Here is a 12,532-nt window from a genome sequence, read left to right as displayed (position 1 = left end):
TTTTTTTTTTTTTTTTTTTTTTTGTAGTACTAAGCCATTTTAAAGGTCAACAGAACTTTGAAAGGTGAATTAAAAATCAGCTAAAGACTTATATGGAATATATATATTTAAAGGATTCTTACGATATTCACATCTGCTAAATGTGTAGATGATTGTTTTAATAGGAAAGTTAAATAACGGCTGGGTGCGGTGGCTCACGCCTGTAATCCCAGCACTTTGGGAGGCCAAGGCGGGCAGATCACAAGGTCAGGAGATGGAAACCATCCTGGCTAACACGTTGAAACCCCGTCTCTACTGAAACTACAAAAAATTAGCTGGGCGTAGTGGCGGGCGCCTGTAGTCCCAGCTACTCGGGAAGTTGAGGCAGGAGAATGGCGTGAACCCGAGAGGCAGAGCTTGCTGTGAGCCGAGACTGCACCACTGCACTCCAGCCCGGGTGACAGAGCAAGACTCACAAAACAAAAAAAAAAAAAGAAAAAGAAAGTCAAATAACTTACATTCATACAAACTGAACTGGAAAAGCATTCCCATCCACTGAACTCCCATGCCCCAGGTTTCAGTTTTTGTGACTTTCATCAGAGTGGTCATTGTCCTTTTATTATTAAAACACAACTGGGTTACAGGTATTTGTGATACCTTTATTAAAACACAGCAGCACAACTTAATTTTTTGGTTTTACAGTGTATTTTTTCAAATCAAATTGTGTTTTTCAGAGAGCTTTGCCCTTGAAAACACTGCATTATTACCATATGGTTGAAAGTCATCATTTTGATGAAATCATTTGGTTCTATATCATAAAAAGAGACAAGCCTAAAACCCTCTAACTACTTTTTTTGCTCTCAAAAAGCAAATCAAATTCCTGTGCTGCCAAAGAACTAGTAAATACCCTTGCCGTGGAGCATGTCCTTAGTGCATTACTCTTCTGTACTGTCTGCCAGCTCCTTGCCACAGCAGAGTATAAAGAATGTTTTCACATTTACATTTTCTTTTACAGCTTGAGGGGAAGAGGGCAAAAATCACAACAATCACAATGAGAAAGATGATTTTAATGTATTTGCGATATCTTCCTAAAACATTCTTGAAATACCTCTTCCCTGACACTTCCACTGGCTTTGCTGAGCTTAAGTCACATGCACATAATCTTAGGGGAATGGGAGCCTCAGGAAGAAAACTGAAATTGCTCCCAGCCAGGGAGCTATAAGCATCTTCTTGAGGAGCTAAAGGAATGATAGATTTGAGCTTTGTTTCTGACCTCTCTTTCAAGGCTTCTCTGTATTTACATAGCTGAAGTGAGCACAGAGAGAGGCTGTGCTGTCAGAGAGCATTTTTTTTTTTCTTTTTTATCCCGTATGTCAACCATGAAAAGAAAGAAAAGACAACTTTCACCTAATAGCTAGAGTCAGGGCCCAAAGCAGAAGGTTTAGTCTCAGTTTGCTTTCTTTAGCCTCCTGCAACTTATGAGACACTGGATGAATGAGCACTGGTTTTTATATTCATCAAAGATTTTCTGTACCTGCCTATTAGTCATTGGATATGGTACAATTTAAGACATTTAGAAATAACTGTTGGACACAAATCAAAGGAACAAATTATATTATTGCAAAACTGCTGTTTATTCAAACTGGAAGACGGTACAGTAACAGAACTTCGTTGTTGCCTTTTTTTTTTTTTTTAAAAAAAAGAGGTATTATCTGATTCACTTTAAGCAGGAATATGGAGTTTATCATCCTCTATGATAATGAATTATCTCTNTGGTACAATTTAAGACATTTAGAAATAACTGTTGGACACAAATCAAAGGAACAAATTATATTATTGCAAAAACTGCTGTTTATTCAAACTGGAAGACGGTACAGTAACAGAACTTCGTTGTTGCCTTTTTTTTTTTTTTTTAAAAAAAAGAGGTATTATCTGATTCACTTTAAGCAGGAATATGGAGTTTATCATCCTCTATGATAATGAATTATCTCTTTATCTAACTTAGGTAACAAAACATCCTTTAGAAAGAAAATGTTCTATCTCCTGAGTACAAAAAGAGAAGGGAAAATAAAAGTAATTGTTTGCATTATGACAAAAGGCAGGCTACCATAGAATGTTAGATCTAGAATGTACTAAAAGGCCGATTCATCCAATGTCTCATTATGAAGATAAACAGAGGCACAGAATATTTAAGCGTTTTGCTCAAGGACATTGAAAAAGTTAGGATGGTCTTACATTGTGTCATTTACAATATCAAGAATCATAATTTACAGGATTCTAGAACTTTGGTCCTTAACATTTTATGACTGCATATGAATTTCATTGTGATTAAATTTATGCAGGAAAAGCAATAAATCATAAACTCTATATTGTATTTCTTCTGGAAAAATTCATTTCTCATCCCTGAAGCAGTGCTCAATTTGTACTGTAGGAGAATGTTGGATGAACCCATTAGAGAATGAAGCCATTCCACTGGATCTTATACTGTAGGGATATTGGAAAAAGGAGATGGTGGGATGCGATGATAGTTTCCTTTATAAACTTAAACACTTTATTCCATGAAATGTATTCCACTATTTACTTGACATGAATTTAATCAATATAAACAGTAAGACACATCAAAAATATGTTGTTGGTACCTTCATCTCATGGCTATAGTGGATGTATATATTTATATAAATATACACATTACTAGATATTAAAACGTGTTTTTGATTATAGATATTTTGAAGTATAACATCTTCATTATACTTTGATAATGTTGAGGCATAGCGCTGTATTTTAAATTTTATTTACTTAGATTTGAAATATGCTTTAGAGAACTAAAAGCATTCTAGTTTCAATATAACTACTTAAATATGAAAAATGAAAGTGAACACAGATAACCATTCAATAGTCAATTGAATACCTGATTATGATTTCTTACTTACTGCTCCAGAGTTCAATTACTGCCTAGTCTTACATTAACATCTACATTCCAAATATTTAAACATAGGCCCTATACTCTTTTCTTCTACCCAAAGAAATAATAATTTCCCTATTTTCTGAGATGACTGAAATGGTGACCTTATAAGGAACTCCACAAAGTAGTGACATAGTAGTAAATAAACATACATGGCACTGGTTTTCAAAATCTAACCAAATTGATAGGCTATCATCTTCTGAAGATATGTCGTACATTTATTCATATTTTCTTATAGTCCTATACCTGTAACATTTTAGGATTTGAAAGTGTCCATGTTAAAATACCTCTTTTAAAATTTATTCATGGATTCCTCATATTTCCAAATTAGTCCATGCTCTGTCTACAAACTGCAAGTCTGTGTTTTTAAATGTAGGCTCGTGCCTCCTCAGGCTACCCAGAAGCTTTTGGTAAATGGGTGGGAGGGGAGCCGGCAACTGGGGATATGCAAGTTGTGTCTGCTCTTGAAAAGAGCCTACAGAAGAGAAGATATTTAGCAATAAAAACCCTGCTGTGACAAGCTAAAGTGTAAAAAAACATGTTAGTAGAAATGACTTCCACTTACTGTGAGAAAAAAATTATATTTAGGTAATGACACAAGTTCAGCTAGGCAAATGCATGAGTTTTATATTTAAATAAGTAGGAGCCCAGTGTGTGGGTGGCTCATGCCTGTAATCCTAGCACTTTGGGAGGCCGAGGCGGGTGAATCACCTGAGGTCAGGATTTTGAGACTAGCCTGACCAACATAGTGAAACCTCATCTCTACTAAAAATACAAAATAATTAGCCAGGAGTAGTGGTGTAAACCTACATTGCCAGTTACTCAGGAGGCTGAGGCAGGAGAATCATCTGGACTTGGGAGGCAAAAGTTGCAGTGAGCCAAGGTCATGCCATCACACTCCAGCCTGGGTGGCAAAGTGAGACTCTGTATCAAAAAAAGTAAGTAAATAACTAAATAAATCAATAAAATAAATAAGTAGGAAAATAAATGACTTATTGGTTAATACATGCAGATTAGTGAATAATCTTTCAAGATGTGAAGCCCAGTGAAGAGAAACATTAAAGGATGCTTGTTGATGAATCAGCAATTACTTCCCTAATCCTCTTTTCTAACACTTAACCCCTAGAGAGCTCACACATCTGTCACAATACTGTCAAATGAGAAAATGAGTAAATGCATGATCCATTCTATATTTGCTCTAAGGGCTGATTCATAGTTGACAAGAGAACATGCCTCAGTTAAAACTATTATTTGTGCATGTGTGTATATAAAACCTCAAAGCAAAATCTAGAGTATAATTCAGTTTCATGCACACAAGACATTCACTAATCTTGATTAGATAATACATAGTATTTTGCAACCAAGAGTACTGTATAACTTTTAGTGTCAAATTTGATCACTTCTCTGTTTTTCTCACCATATGCGTATGTCTACTCTCCACATCCAGCCACATAATTTACTTCTATGTTAGGAGGATTAATTTCTTAATCAAAAATTCATATGGCAGTCACTCCCTGTAAGTTGGTTGCTTCACTCATTTACTAAATTCAAAGGGCGAACTCAATGCCAAGTAAATAAAGACATTTTGTTTCTTTAGGAGTTCATAGTGTAACTAGCCATGTAACTAAAAATTAAGGTTGAAACAATTGTGGGTATCTAAGGGAAAATTAATAAATCAAGGACAAGTTCTGTAGAGGATGGATTTTAACATTAAGAGCTGGCAGAAGAGCAACCTCCAAAGCCACCAGTACCTCATCCTAAAATGTGTGAAACATCTTTCAGCACCTTTGGGTCATAGTATTTAAATTTTAAGCATTATATAATAATCCTTATATTCTTGTTCCAGCTCATTTAATTTTTTTGTAAAAACTTAACAGTCCTATATTTTAATGTATTGTTACCAAAAACGATAAATGATTTTTATGATGTATTTCAGGTTGTCATCTGATAACATTTTAGAAATGATTTTCTGTGCTCTGTGTAGAGCACTACAGGACCATTTGCACATATAATGGATCTTTCTTTTCTGAGAAACAGTATCATCCTGATGTTGCCAGTGCTAAAGGTAAGCAAAAGCTCTCTTGTAAAAGAACATATTTCATATTGTTTTCTGCCTCCAGTCCAAAAACCTATGCTAAAAGCAGAGTTAACAGGTGTAATGTCTTGAAATGCTTTCAAACATTAACTGACACCAAGATTTCTAGCCAATAAATGTCTAAAAATCTATTTTATTTTCTGCTTCAGTGAGGCTAAACAGTTTTCCCTGATGAGTGCTACTGAATTTGTGTGGGAGAATTCCAATCCACATTTAATACTCATTGGACATCAAATTAAATGTCTCCACTGATATAATTATGAGCCACACCATTTCAGGAAAGATCATTTGGACAATGTATCTGCCTGTTGGCAGAAATTTCTGTTCTCATATTTATTCATTCTTTTGTATACCAATCTTTTTTTATTTCATTTCTTTTACATTTACATTTATATTTTATTTATTTTGTTTATTTTTTGAGACAGGGTCTTGCTCTGTCATCCAGACTGGAGTGCAGTGGAGCAATCACAGCTTACTGCAGCCTCCACCAGCCCAGGATCCTTCCACCTTAGCTTTCCGAATAGCTGAGACTACAGGCATGTGCCACCATGCCAGATGAATTTTTTTTTTTATTGTAGAGACAGGGTCTCACTATATTGCCCAGGTTGGTCTCAAACTTCTAGGCTCGAGGGATCTACCCACCTTGGTTCCTAAGGTGCTGGGATTATGGTGTGATGATCCTTATTTTAAAAAGATTAACAATGTATATATGTATTTATATATGTGTATGTATGTGTGTGTGTTAATGAACAATATTGTATGCAAACCAGTTTTTGCCCTACGTTCTTTAAGTCTAGCTTTGTATTTTCTGATATTAATAGAAATGAAGTCTGCGATGCACCTTTTTCTCCTATGGCTCCTTTAAGTAAAATCAAAACTGCTAGGTTATAATGACAAATCTTTGAGCACATTATGAGGATTCTGAATGCAAGTATTATTATATTCATGCTATGGTTGAGAATGCCAAGACTTGGAGATGTCAAGTGATCTGTACAAGGTAACACACAGTGTTTTCAATTAAACTAAAATATCATGTTTGTTGTTTTGCTATGATGACTTTCAAGATTTTGAAGCCTTTGAATAATTACTGCAACTTCATCTCTTAATCAGTTTCCTTTGGGGCCAATCTACCTGTCCAGCTTGGATACAATGATCTTACACAGATCTCACATAAATTATATTATGCATAGCATATGGCATTATTGTTACCTGCCAGGCCCTCAATCTCATTCTTCTTCAACCCCCTACGTCCTCTTTCTTCATGGAAGCACTGCTTCAAAAAGCCTACTATGATTTACTCTCTTAAGTTTTCACTGCTTCTTCTTTTATGTGTCTCTGTTTTCTTTTCCCATAATTGTTCATTCTTCATGATATGCTACTTTGTGGATGATGCACCCATTTACTGTGCCAACTTCATCTAAACCTCTCTGAAGAAAAATTAATTCTAAACTTAATCCATGTTTAGAACTCAGGCGAATGGTGAAGTTAAGTCAGGATGACACCTGGTAATATCTTAGTGTGATTCAAGCAAGAGTAAAGATTACCAGTAATGAGTATCATTTGAGCTATTCATAAAGGTTTGCCAGAGAGAAAGATAAACATTATCATTTATAACTATAGAGAGGTATATGAATTTTCTAAAAATAAATTATGTGTTCATATTATTTTTCTTTTTAGCACTACTGTATTTTATGATGACAGCTTCATAGCATATATGGATATTAGTGAATGATCATGTCTAGTAAGGACAGATAATATTCTATGTAGTATAAAAAATACCTTGTATCCATCTATTGCTTCATAATGTATGGACCAATTTCACAATCATTATCTTATTTGCTCCTCAGGACATCCCTGAGAGAAAAGAAAAGAAATTCTACAGGGTGTGTACTTCATAAATTTTCTTTCTCTACCAGATTAGCATAAGCATCTTTTCCATACTTGTCTCATATGCCTTAAGTTTTATTTCATATTTTGTAAGTTATAATCACAAACTTTGGAGAAATAGATATTATTATCTATTTCAAGGGGATGTTATTTTAATTTAGCTCAAAATAATAAATAAAAGAGACATAGAAATTCAAGTGTGTCAGCTTCTTAAGGAGAATCCCATGCTCTACATGATTGTCTCCATCATGCCATTTAATAGAAAAATCCTCAATTTTGTTTGCACAGCTCTAATAGGATCTTTTTAGTAAATAATAGCTATTTTGTTTGAACTCATAAGCCATAATGAAAGAAAACTGCAATTCCATGGTAGATGATCTATGGTTTTAGGTTCATTAATGGAGAAATCTGGGACAAACAAAGGAATAGAGATGCATTCCACAGGCATTGCTGGGAGAATAGCAGTAAGCTGCATATTGCTTTGCCACAGATCATATTGGAGTGGTTGAGATTTTACTGCCTTGAAGCAGGTTATATTACAGACCACTTATTTGTCAGGGTAGGATTTTATTAGCAACCAGTTGCAGGCCTTGCATAAGAATGAATCATCTCACAGAATGAGCGTAAAAGACTAATGGAGTTCAAAATCAACACTGTGTTTGAAAGCTTTAGCCCAGGCTCAGTGAGGTGAGGAGGTTGCAGTTAATGCTCCATTCTGCTCTGCTCAGATGAAGCTGATAACAAATACTATGTGTGTATGTGCTTGCATCTGTCTGTCGATGCTGAATATTAGCTTTCTATCTTTTGTAGCTTATCCACGTGTTTGTGGGGATGATAAATCAAGGTTGCAGCACAGTCATGAAAGGGAAATCGTAACTTTAGTCATTTTGGAAGAGACAAAAAAACATAATGGTGTTAGGCACTTGTTGTAAAATGCTGGAACTGCACAAAGGCATTTATAGGTAACTCAACCTCTCTGTGCCACTGAGGGTCAGCTGCCAAAAGAAAACAAATATGTAAAATGTGATCAAATTATCCTAAGGGAGCATTCTACATTTGTATACTAATATTTTAATGACATTGTCTATAAGAGTAGTGAAATCCTGCTAAATTAAAAAACAAAGTTTAAATGCTATTCTAGATTGAAAACAACTCTACTTATTTTTAAAGACTATCTAGACAAGACTACATACACTAGGGGAAATAAATCTTGTATAGGAGCCAGGCACTGTGCCTCACGCCTGTGATCCCAGCAATTTGGAAGGCCAAGGCAGGTGGATTGCTTGAGCCCAGGAGTTTGAGACCAGCCTTGGCAACGTGGCAAAACCATATCTCTACTAAAAATACAAAAATTAGCTTGGTCTGGTGGAGTGCATCTGTAGTCCCAGCTACTAGGGAGGCTGAGGCACAAGAATCTCTTGAACCAGGGAGTTGGAGGTTGCAGTCAGCTAACACCACTGCACTACAGCCTGGGCAACAGACTTGGTCTCGAGCAAAACAAAACAAAATAAAAATCCTGTATAACTCTTATGAGATGTTTAAGGATATTTAAATAGTTGCTTGCCCTGAGTTCCTGATTTTTCATATGCTCCAGGAATCAGTGGTGAAGAATAACTTGAATCTCATTCAGATAAAATGTAACACATATCACAGATTTAGTTTTATATTTTATCTCAGGGGTGGAGCACTAGAAAGGAGTTTCCAGAGAGGGGCAAAGGAGGATGGAAGTCTTATGGTGAAAAATGGTTCTGGCAGGGTCAGTAGGTTCAGCAGCAGTTCTGAGAGTTGTAAGCAGTGGTCACTGGTATGACGTGGCATCCCATTTGAACACATCTTTACACAACTTCACAACATATATCACATATTTTCAAACACTGTTTGTTCTAAAAAGGAGAGGACTATGAGACTTAAAAAACAAAAACAAAATCAAAAAAGACTCTACTTAAAAAAGCATTACGTTGGCCTTGGCTGCTTCACCTCTTAAAAAAAGCTGTAATCTAGAAAACAAAAAGGTTTGCCAGCAAGACAGAAAATGAGTGAGTTACAAAGCATTATTAGGAGATTCAAAAATGAAAAAAAAGCTAAGCAGCAACAACAGGAAAGCAGTAGCAAAGCATACTGCTCGGGTGGTTGAGTCAAGTGTTGATGACATTTTCAAAGCTCAGGACATACGTAGGCAGTCAATGGGGAGAGATTCTCACCAAACACAAGTGATAACACAACAGTGGTCGCCCTTGCAATTTGCTGGTATGGAAGGAAAACTACCACCCCACCTTGAAGATTTCTAGAGAATAATCAATGTGGGTAATTTGTAAGGCCTATCTCTTGGCAGTTTGTAGTTATTAATACATATGATACATGTCCTACCTACTAAAGTGATCTTCCTTCAGACTTCAGACCGGTGGATCCCTGAACCTTACAATGGGTACTTCAGCCTTTGCAGCCAGCTCTTCTTTTGACAATTCATTGTAATAAAAGATCTTCCCAGACACCTGTCATTATCTTCAAATTACATAACCTGAGGGACTCAATCCTTTTGAAAAGCTGAAATGGTTCAGAATTCTAATCATAAGGAATCTTTCCACACACAGAGTAACTTACTTTCCATGTACAACCTGGAAAATCATATTTTTTCATATAATTTCAAAACTCTATTTCAACTCTCTCTCTGGATGTTTCTATCCTCTCCTTGCCTATAATAAAATATGGTTCTTCCCTGAAGATTTGCTCATGCCCTCTCCTAAAGAAGCAGCTGTGTCTTCATAGTCCTTAAACCTGAGGGTCAGAAGATGGAGCTGATTTTCATCATCCTTACACACACTGGACCTCCCAGGTCATTATTTTCTGACTATCTTAGAAAACATTTAGTATTTGGTTCACTGAATATCCTCTGCCTTTTTTTAATCCTTCCATTTCTCCTTTTTTTAATCCTTCCATTTCTCAGCCTCTGTGCTATTCCTCTTGATTCAGCAAAGATTTTGGCAACTGGATCATACTATTTTTTTATACTAAACCTGGCCTTATGTTGAATGATTAATATCTGTTTTAGTATCTAAGTAAGACATTTTTGTCTTTTCACCAAACACTCTTTGACCCTCTCTGTTACCTAACCACTTCATTGGCCACATCTTGTACATTGTGACTGCACATATCTAATTAATCTCTAAATATCTGTCATGCTGCTATCACAAACTTTGTAGACTTTCCCAGTTTGCTTGTACAATTACTCCCACTTCAATATTTTACAGCCTTATTTAAACTTCTGGTTTACCATCATTCTATCTTCTCCAAATCCTTTTGTCAAGTTTATTTTGTGTCCCACAGCATTTATCTTACTATCATACTATTCTCCATTTCAGGAAGCACAACACATCATTAAGACTATTGACTTTGTAGTCACATCCGGGCTCAAACTCCATTCGTGAAACTTCCTCAACAGCGACCCTTGTGCTTAGATTTCTGTTCCTCAGTTTTCTCAACTATAGAACTTATTTCAGAGGATAATTATCATGATCTGAAATTATACATTTCTGACAAAACAATAAGTTCCTTTGTTCATTGTTTTTTTACCCTACCTCCATGGAAAAACTCAAAACATGGATTAAACCGATGGTTAATTTTAAGCATAACTGTATCTAACTAGATTATACTTGCTGGGACAACTTATATATTTGGTACCACTGCAAATTTATGGTCCCCAAACTCAAGCTTTTGCTATTCTCCAGCCATTCTATTATTTCTCTTTTCAGGCAGCTCTCACATTGTCCACTCCAACAAATTAATTATTCACTCTTCCCAAATTCCTCCACATTTAATAAAATTTCTCTCCACATTTTAGTTAAGTGATGTTGTACTCTTCACAAAGAACACTTAAAGGGCAATAAACCATTAGGCGTTGGTTCTACTAATGCCTTTCACTAAACAATGTTTTAACTGTGCTTCTATGTATACCTCATTGCTACCTCCTGTAACAGAAGGGATGCCCTTCTTACTGTGTAAGCATCTCATCTCTCATCTTAGGTGAGTACACTACATACTTTTTGTTTGGTTGGTTTATTTGTGCGTGTTTATGAACTACTGTCTCTTAACTGGATCCTGTCCATTGCCTTTAAGTGTTTCACATGCCTTTCTGCAGAAGGAAGCAATAAACAAGCACCCGTCCCCAAGCCGTAGACACCAATTTCTATCTCTTTTTTATGCTCTCTCAAGGAAACCTCTGGAAATAATGGTCTCTCCTTGCTCTTTATTTCATCACTTCTCATTCACTGCTTAATTCACTTCAGTTTGGCTTCTGACAAATTTTGCTCTCACAAAAGTTATCAATTTTTTTCTTTGACTCACAGGCAGAATTCACTGGTGTTTTCTTTTTGAGAATGATTTATTCACTTAACTTTAGTGACACTACACCCCCTCGGTATCCTCACACCTCTCAGTTATTATTTCTCTTTCTCTCTTATAGACTCATTCTCATCTATTAAACTTCTACATGTTGAAGTTTTTTAAGATTTGGCCATATGCTCTCTTCTTGATCTGTAATCTCTCTCTAAAATTACATTATTTTACTATTTAATTAACATGTAAAGTTTAAATGACTCATGATTTTATATTTTTAGCTTGTGTCCCATCTGAAGTCTGTTTCCTTACATCCACTTTAAATCTATTGTTGGAAGCTACCGTGCCACTTAAAATGCAACATATGTACAAAGAAACTCCTGATCATTCTCTCTACATCTGGATTTCTTTCCCTATTTTTTTTTTTTTTTCTTTTTGAGAGAGAGAGAGTCTCTCTCTGTCACCAGGCTAGAGTTCAGTGGTCTGATCTCAGCTCACTGCAACTTCAACCTCCCGGGTTTAAGCAATTCTCCTGCCTCAGCCTCCCGAATAGCTGGAATCACAGATGCCCACTACCATGTGGGCCCAGCTAATTTTTTTTTTTCTTTTTTAAAATATTTTTAGTAGAGACAAGGTTTTACCACGCTGGACAGCCTAGTCTCAAACTCGTGACCTCAGGCCATCAGCACGCTTCAGCCTCCCAAAGTGCTGGGATTACAGGTGTAAGCCACCGCGCCCAGTCCTGTATTTCTTTTCTAAGTATACAGCAACACCATTCATTCAGTTGTGTAAGTCAAAACCTAAGAATATATTTGTGTTTTCCCCCAACTCATTTCCACATATTAAATTCATCTTTCATTTCTTGAACTCATTTGCCAATATATCTTAATGCTTTTCTGTAGTTGTGTTTAACATTTCCTATTCCAAGGCCCAATCACCTCTCATTTATATTGTTTATATAACCTATAAACAAGTTCCTCCACATCAGCTCTTGCCCCTGTTCAATCAGTTCTGCTTAAAGCAATCAGTGATCATTTGCCTTTTCAAAAACACATTTCATTATATCGCTCCACTTTCTCTCCTGCTCAGAACTCTCTGATGGTTTCCAAATATCCTCAAAATAAAGGTCAAAATCCTTAACCAATAGAAACTAAGGCATAATCTTAATCTGCTGTAAAACTTCTCTCCTCCACTTTCCTTCCCTCCCCTCCCCTTTTCTCTCCCCTCCCCTCCTTTCCTTTTTTGAGAGGGAGTCTCAGTCTTTCCCCAGGCTGGAG

At 36.1% G+C, this 12,532-nt stretch overlaps 1 long non-coding RNA gene across 2 annotated transcripts in view; it reads left to right on the top strand.

Annotated features, from left to right (window-relative positions):
- Positions 1-12,532, top strand: part of LOC108529793 (uncharacterized) — a 33,825-nt gene that overhangs the window by 4,204 nt on the left and 17,089 nt on the right. For both annotated transcript variants that reach the window (XR_001885676.1, XR_001885677.1), the window contains exon 2: positions 4,878-5,006. This is a non-coding gene — a long non-coding RNA (uncharacterized LOC108529793). The remainder of the gene's footprint in view (positions 1-4,877; positions 5,007-12,532) is intronic.

The sequence above is a fragment of the Rhinopithecus bieti genome, unplaced genomic scaffold (assembly GCF_001698545.2).
Source record: "Rhinopithecus bieti isolate Rb0 unplaced genomic scaffold, ASM169854v2 scaffold_6113, whole genome shotgun sequence".
Classification (NCBI taxonomy): Eukaryota; Metazoa; Chordata; class Mammalia; order Primates; family Cercopithecidae; genus Rhinopithecus; species Rhinopithecus bieti.
The sequence above is the reverse complement of the archived record's forward strand: the minus strand, read 5'-3'. Positions and strand labels throughout refer to the sequence as shown.